Consider the following 6,713-nt stretch of genomic DNA (forward strand, 5'->3'; position numbering starts at 1 on the left):
CTTCTTCAGCTCTGAACTCTTTAGAAGAAGTGAAAGATGAAAAACATGAACTTTGTCTTTAAACTCAACTCTTTGTTCTGGATTCAGGTTGAGAAGCTGCAGTTTGTCAAAGACCAGCTGTGCTGCTCTGGTCTCAGCTCTGAAGTCCAACCCGTCCCACCTGGCAGTACTGGACCTGAGACACAACAACCTTCAGTATTCAGATGTTCAGCAGCTCCAGGATCTGGTGGAGAGTCCAAACTCCAAACTGCAGACTCTGAGGTCAGTAGAGGGTTGGAGTCAGTCCAGCTGCTTCCAGATGTTTGGTCCTAAAGTTAGTCTGAGAACAAAGATGCAGAGTTTCCTGTGAAGCTGCAGCTTCTCAGTGAAGCTCTGAGGAGAATGATGACAGGCTTCAGGACAACAGTCAGCCAATCAGAGCAGCAGAAGCTCCAACAGGTGAAGATGACAGGAAGCTGCTGCTCTGAACAGGACTGAAGCTCCTGCTGCTCTTTCTGCTGCTGTGCTGCATCACTGACTGACAGACCAGGATCAGGAGACACTCCTTTATCTCTGGCTCTACACTTTATCTCTGCAGGTGGTGGCCCTAAAGAGTCTGATGTTCCTCCTGGAGGAGCAGAGAGGAGCAGCAGCAGCAGCTGGTCTGCAGAGATGTTGTGACTGGACGGTGTTCCTGGGAGGTGGAGAGCAGAGTGATGGAGGAATCAGAGGAAGTGGAGATGTCAAGTCAAGTCAAAGTCAAAGTAACTTCATTGTCAAGATCTACAATGTTGACACATGCATAGAAATTGAAATTGCGTTTTCTCTTAATCTTCAGTTAAACGGGGAGATACCTTCAAATTGCACAATAAACAAACTATAAGCAAACTATAAATAGAAGAGGCCTAAATATAAATAGTATAAAAAATAAAAGTAAAAAATGAGGAGAAAATAAAATGACTAGAGAATAAAGTGACTGAACTACAGTTACTAAAATATTTTTTTTTAACGGCACTGGAGGACTGGTGGAAGGTGCAGTTAGTGCTGATGAGGTATGTGACGTGTGTATGTCAGGGATCAGCAGAGCAGGAGGGCAACAGGGCAGCAGGAGGGGAGGTGGGGGCAGGGCTGGGAGAGAGTTCAGCTTCCTGACAGCCTGGAGGAGAAAACTGTCTCTGAGTCTGCTGATCCTGGCCTGAAGACTGCGTAGTCTTCTCCCAGATGGAAGCAGACTGAAGGAGCTGTGGGATGGATGGGTGAAGTCAGCTGCAATGCAGAGGGCTTTTCGGGTCAGGCGGGTGTTGTAGATGTCCTGGAGGGAGGGGAGGGGGGCACCGATGATCCTCTCAGCCGCCCTCACGATGCGTTGGAGAGACTTCTGGCAGGACGAGTTGCAGGCACCATACCACACCGTGATGCAGCTGGTGAGGATGCTCTCCACGGCACCTCTGTAGAACGTGTGCATGATGGGGGGAGGGACCTTTGCTATCTTCAGTTTTCGGAGGAAGTAGAGACGTTGCTGTGATTTCCCAGCTAGTGATGCGATGTTCTCGGACCAGGAGAGGTTGTCTGTGATGTGCACACCCAGGAACTTAGTGCTGCTTACTCTTTCCACCGTTGTGTTGTTGATGGTCAGAGGAGCATGCTGAGTGTGGCTTCTCCTGAAATTCACCACGATCTCCTTCGTCTTCTCCACGTTCCGGAGGAGATTATGGTCTCTGCACCAACCAGCCTGGTGGCTCACCTCACTCCTGTAGTTTGTCTCATCGCCGCTCCTGATGAGACCCACCACTGTAGTGTCGTCAGCAAACTTAACGTAAATGTTGGAGCTATGTGTCGGAGTGCAGTCGTGGGTCAGGAGGGTGAAGAGGAGGGGGCTCAGCACACATCTTTGGGGAGCCCCTGTGTTCATCATGACAGTACTGGATGTGTTGCTGCCGACTCGCACTGCTTGTGGTCTCCCCGTCAGGAAGTCTAGCAGCCAGTTGCACAGAGGTGTGTTGAGCCCCAGCTGAGCCAGTTTGTGGGTGAGCTGCTGGGGGGTGGGGGGTGATGGTGTTGAATGCTGAGCTGAAGTCGACGAACAGCATCCTGACATATGAGTCCTTATTCTCCAGGTGGGTGAGTGCGGAGTGAAGAGCAGTTGAGATGGCGTCCTCTGTTGAGCGGTTGGACCGATAAGCAAACTGAAATGGGTCCAGGGAGGGGGGCAGGGCAGACTTGATGTGCCGCATGACTAGCCGTTCAAAGCTCTTCATGATGATGGGGGTCAGAGCAACCGGACGGTAGTCATTAAAGCAGGAGGGAGGTGGCTGTTTTGGGACGGGTATGATGGTGGTCGCTTTGAAACATGTGGGGATGACAGCCTGACTCAGAGAGATGTTGAAGATGTCTGTGAAGACATCAGCCAGCTCACCCGCACAGTCTCTCAGCACCCGACCAGGGATGTTGTCTGGTCCTGGGGCTTTGCGAGCATTGATCCTGCTGAGGGATCTCCTCACGCTGTCTGAAGACAGCGACAACACCTGGTCACCAGGAGAGGGTGGAGTTTTCTGGGCCGTTGTGCTGTTCACTGCCTCAAAGGGAGCGTAGAAGTAGTTCAGATCTTTCAGCAGGGAGATGGAGCTGTCACATGTCTGTGGAGGAGGTTTGTAGTCTGTGATGGTCCGAAGTCCACGCCACAGGCTCTGGGTGTCTCTGCTTTCGCTGAAGTGATGGGCGATCCTCTTGGAATATTGTCTCTTGGCTTCTCTGATGCGGCGGGTCAGGTTGGTCCTAGCTGTCCTCAAGGCCACCTCGTCTCCAGCTCTGAAGGCAGCATTACGGACCTTCAGGAGTCTGTAGTCATTTTCCATCAGAACTTCAGGCTTTTCTCTGCTGATGATCTCTGAGCTGAACTTCTTGGAGGAATTCCTGAATCTGGGATTTGGAGCAAACAGTCAGAACAAAGGAGGTTTCCATTTCTTCTAAGCTCTGCCAGAAGAAAAGAGCTGAAGCTTGAAGCTGAAGCAGCATTTGCTCAGAGAATCTGTCCTCCAGACCAACAAGTCCCACCACAGCCTTGAAGACGTTTCCAGAAGCAGCAGCAGACTGTGTTCCCATGACGATGCTGAAGTCAGCTGCTGCTCTGCAGGAGAAAGTCTGCAGCTCCTCAGTCAGGAAGCTCTTTCAAGCTCGTGCACATCTGTCAGTGCAGCAGCAGAAAGCCTGTTTCCCTGCAGGAAGTCTGAGACTTTTCAAAGTAAGAGCCTCATGTTGGCAGAGATGGGTTGGATTCTTTGATGCTCCAGTGTCTTTTGGATTCAGGATGAGTTCATGCAGATCTAGAAATCCCACCATGATGATCATCCTTGAGGAATTTCAAAATAAAAGACTTACAAACACCCCACAATCACTGCTGGATGATAAATACATTTACTCTTTATTTTCTGTCAATAAATCATATTTATCAATAAATCCTTGATTGTAAATGATGGATCTAAAGTTGAAAAGAAGTCAAAGTGCTGACTCAGCACAGATCAAAGGAGACACAGATGATTTCCTGGAATGAAGAAAACATCAAACATCATGATGTGATCTGGAACTGAGCTGTTCTTCAGAAGATCCTCCCAAACATGGAAACTGTTGCTGCAACAAGTTGAAGGTTTGGTTCTGTTGCTAGTGAGATCTGATGGATCAGAACCAGACTTCTGTCAGCTGGAACTGGGGCTTCTTCCAGACCATGACATGTTGTTCAATAAAGTTCATTCCAAAGCGTGACTGATTCATGAAGTGGTTCCTTGAGCCGTGAGTTTTGCCAGCAGCAGGAATCCCTGAGAGTTAGGAGACAGTTTGTGGAGAGAGTTTGTAGATTTAGGAGAAACCAACGTTTGAAATGAAACCAAAGTGTCCTAAACCAAAATCACTGAGCACATCTCAATGTTCCACAAACAGTCATTTTCCACAGTGGACCGTCACCACACACTTTACAAGACAGTTTTTCACAACTTTATGACAACAAATCCTGAAATTGTTCCATTCAAGGAAACATTGACTAATATTTGTATTGATGCTGTTTTCCATCTGTGTTTTCAAACCTGCATCAAGAATTAGCTCATGTTTATTGATTCACTTTCTTTGGAAGTTTGGCTTTTCTGATGAACCACCAGAGGGCGACAGAGAACTGTTGATTTTATTAACACAACAGTCAAATAAATCAACATTTAGCACAAAGTGAACAAACTTAGGTCACGTGCTAACGTTCTGATTCTGTTGGAAAAGCCTTTTGTTTTGATTTCTTCAGAATTTTGGCTCAAAAAGACCAATGACAAATGAAACTCCAATAAAGTTGCTTTATAATGAGGAAATGAAATGTTATTTTTATTGAATTATCAAATGGAGACTCAGCTTCAGGTGATAATAAAGGTTGGTGCTATTTCCAGTTTTAGAAAGAACATGCCTTCTGCACAGTTTGCAGTGAACGTTACTCATTTATGTCAGTTTTTAATGAACTGAAATACCTCCACACAGGAGACGACAATTAATATATGACAATATATTTTTTACCAGACAAATTAAAATACTATTTTACACAGAAATACTTTTGATGATTTACTTTTTGAACTTTTGTGTGATTTGTTTAATGAAAATGGCATCACATCACCGTCACTGCCTGGACCTCTTTCTGGGTCCTAGTGCCCTAAAGGTTACAGCTCCTGGTTCCACAAGAACAAAAGTCCATTCTAGAGGCCACTCTGACGTCATCATCATCAAAGACAGCGTTACCTAGCAACCATACCAAGACCATAGCAGCTATAGAGGGAAACACAACAAACCATCAACGGCGGTTAAAGCAGTCAGACGTTTGTTCTGCAGCTCAGCAAAAATCTCTGCTTTAGGTTTTGGGGAGAAAAACAAAGGAAAACACACGGAGAAGGATTCTGCAAAGGAAATCCCAAGTTCTATTGGTAAGTCAGCGTCCTGGAAACATGCTTTGTTGGTTCTGAAGTGGCATGAATGCAGACTTAGATTGGTTTGTTTCCTTGGATTCTTCAGATGGATTCAAGCTGTAAATGTTGTCAGCATAAAGCAAGTTTGGACTAAACTAAAGCAGAAAGTGGCTTTGAAGATGGTCAGGAGAAATGAGGGCTTTTTTCAGGAATTCTTGGAAGAGGAGGACTTCTCCAAACAACCAGAATCTAGGAGGAGGTTTTTTCAGCATTGAGATCAGGATTTAGCATGAGCTTCAATCCCATTTTTGTTCAATTCAAATGTTTACCGTCATATTCAGGAGTTCAACTCTGAAAGCCACCATGACATCATAGACATTAAAGACCCTGTTACCTAGCAACCAAACACAACAAACTGTAGACTATTCAAACTGGACATTTTGGGGCAACAATTCTTTTCTAACTCAAGTTTTTATGAAAAATCCAAATGATGGAAACAGATTGTGTAAAGGAAATGAGGATCTATTGGTGAGTCACAGTCCTGGAAACATGAGTTGTGCTCTGATGAAGACGCCTGATCCAAATGTGGATTTTTGAAATGTTCTTCATGAGATTCAAACTGATTGAAGCTTTGAATTAAAGGTGTCAACACATTTCTGCATTGGATTCATTCTGTTTCAGTGTCTAAGGTTGGTTTTGTGGCAGAAACCAAGTTTTTGTTGAACAGTAGCGTTTGAAAAAGCAGAAAGTGGCTTTGAAGATGGTCAGGAGAACTTCTTTGAAGAGGAGGACTTCTCCAAACAACCACAACCTTAGAGGAAGTTTTCTGAGCATTCATAGAATGCTTTTACAATGACTCATCATTTTCCACAAGAAGCTAATGAGTTTTTCCAAATGCATGCTGGATATTCTTAGTTCTAGCTTGACAGAAATTCTGTCTGGATTCAATCAAATGTCTGCTGTTGGTTTCTGATCCAGACAGAAATTCAATCAAATGTCTGTGAATCCATGATTTCCTTAGAATCTTTGACTCTAGATTCAGATCCATCTGGTTCAAAGGATGAAACTGCAGCTAAAAGTCTTTCAAAAGTCCAAATCCTCAAAGATGAAACAGAAAGTTCCTAGAAAGTCAAATGAAAAACAATCAGATTGTCTTAGATAAACCCGTTTGGAAGTTAAAGCATAGAAACAAAGAAAGTTCCAAAAGCTAAAAGCCTTAAATAAAGAAAAGTCCAAAGAAAAACAGAAATCCCACATTTGGATCAGTAAAGACATGAATTCTCCAGAAACATCCAGAAACAGCTCTGAGCAGCAGCCATGAAGGGACTGAGAACAGATGCAGTTACAAAGAACAGCCAGCAGGTGTCTCACTGTGTGAGTCTCTGAAGCTTCACCAACTGCTGGTTTAGAAACAAAGTTCTGACTTCAACCATGAAGGGACTTGAACCCTCAACCTTCTGATCCATGAGGCCACATGGTCTGAGAGAACATCCAGGTCCAGCTGCAGGTGGAGGACAGCATCATCCAGCTGAAGAAGAGGAGGAGCTTCTGCTGCCTCCCTCAAAGAGGAAGGTGGAGGAGGTGAGAGGCTGCACTGGAGCTTTGGACCAAACCCTGTGATGGATGAACAACATCTCCAGGCTGTTTCCAGCCTGACCAGGAGGATCAGAAAACAGCAACAACTTCTCCTCCATCAAACCATGATGTCACCACCAGCAGGTGGAGACAGATATGAGCAGAAATTCTCTAGTTGGATTCAGATTTCAGAGTTTCCCAAACAAGCAGTAGCACAACTCCACTTTTCTC

At 45.1% G+C, this 6,713-nt stretch overlaps 2 protein-coding genes across 2 annotated transcripts in view; both read right to left on the reverse strand.

Annotated features, from left to right (window-relative positions):
* The window catches only part of LOC144987317 (uncharacterized), a 406,167-nt gene that overhangs the window by 101,315 nt on the left and 298,139 nt on the right, over positions 1-6,713 (reverse strand). The gene's annotated exons all lie outside the window — the stretch shown is intronic.
* The window catches only part of LOC144986688 (NLR family CARD domain-containing protein 3-like), a 520,304-nt gene that overhangs the window by 78,042 nt on the left and 435,549 nt on the right, over positions 1-6,713 (reverse strand). The window lies entirely within an intron of this gene.

This window comes from Oryzias latipes, chromosome 2, assembly GCF_053564925.1.
Source record: "Oryzias latipes strain Hd-rR chromosome 2, Olatipes_Hd-rR_3.1".
NCBI lineage: Eukaryota > Metazoa > Chordata > Actinopteri > Beloniformes > Adrianichthyidae > Oryzias > Oryzias latipes.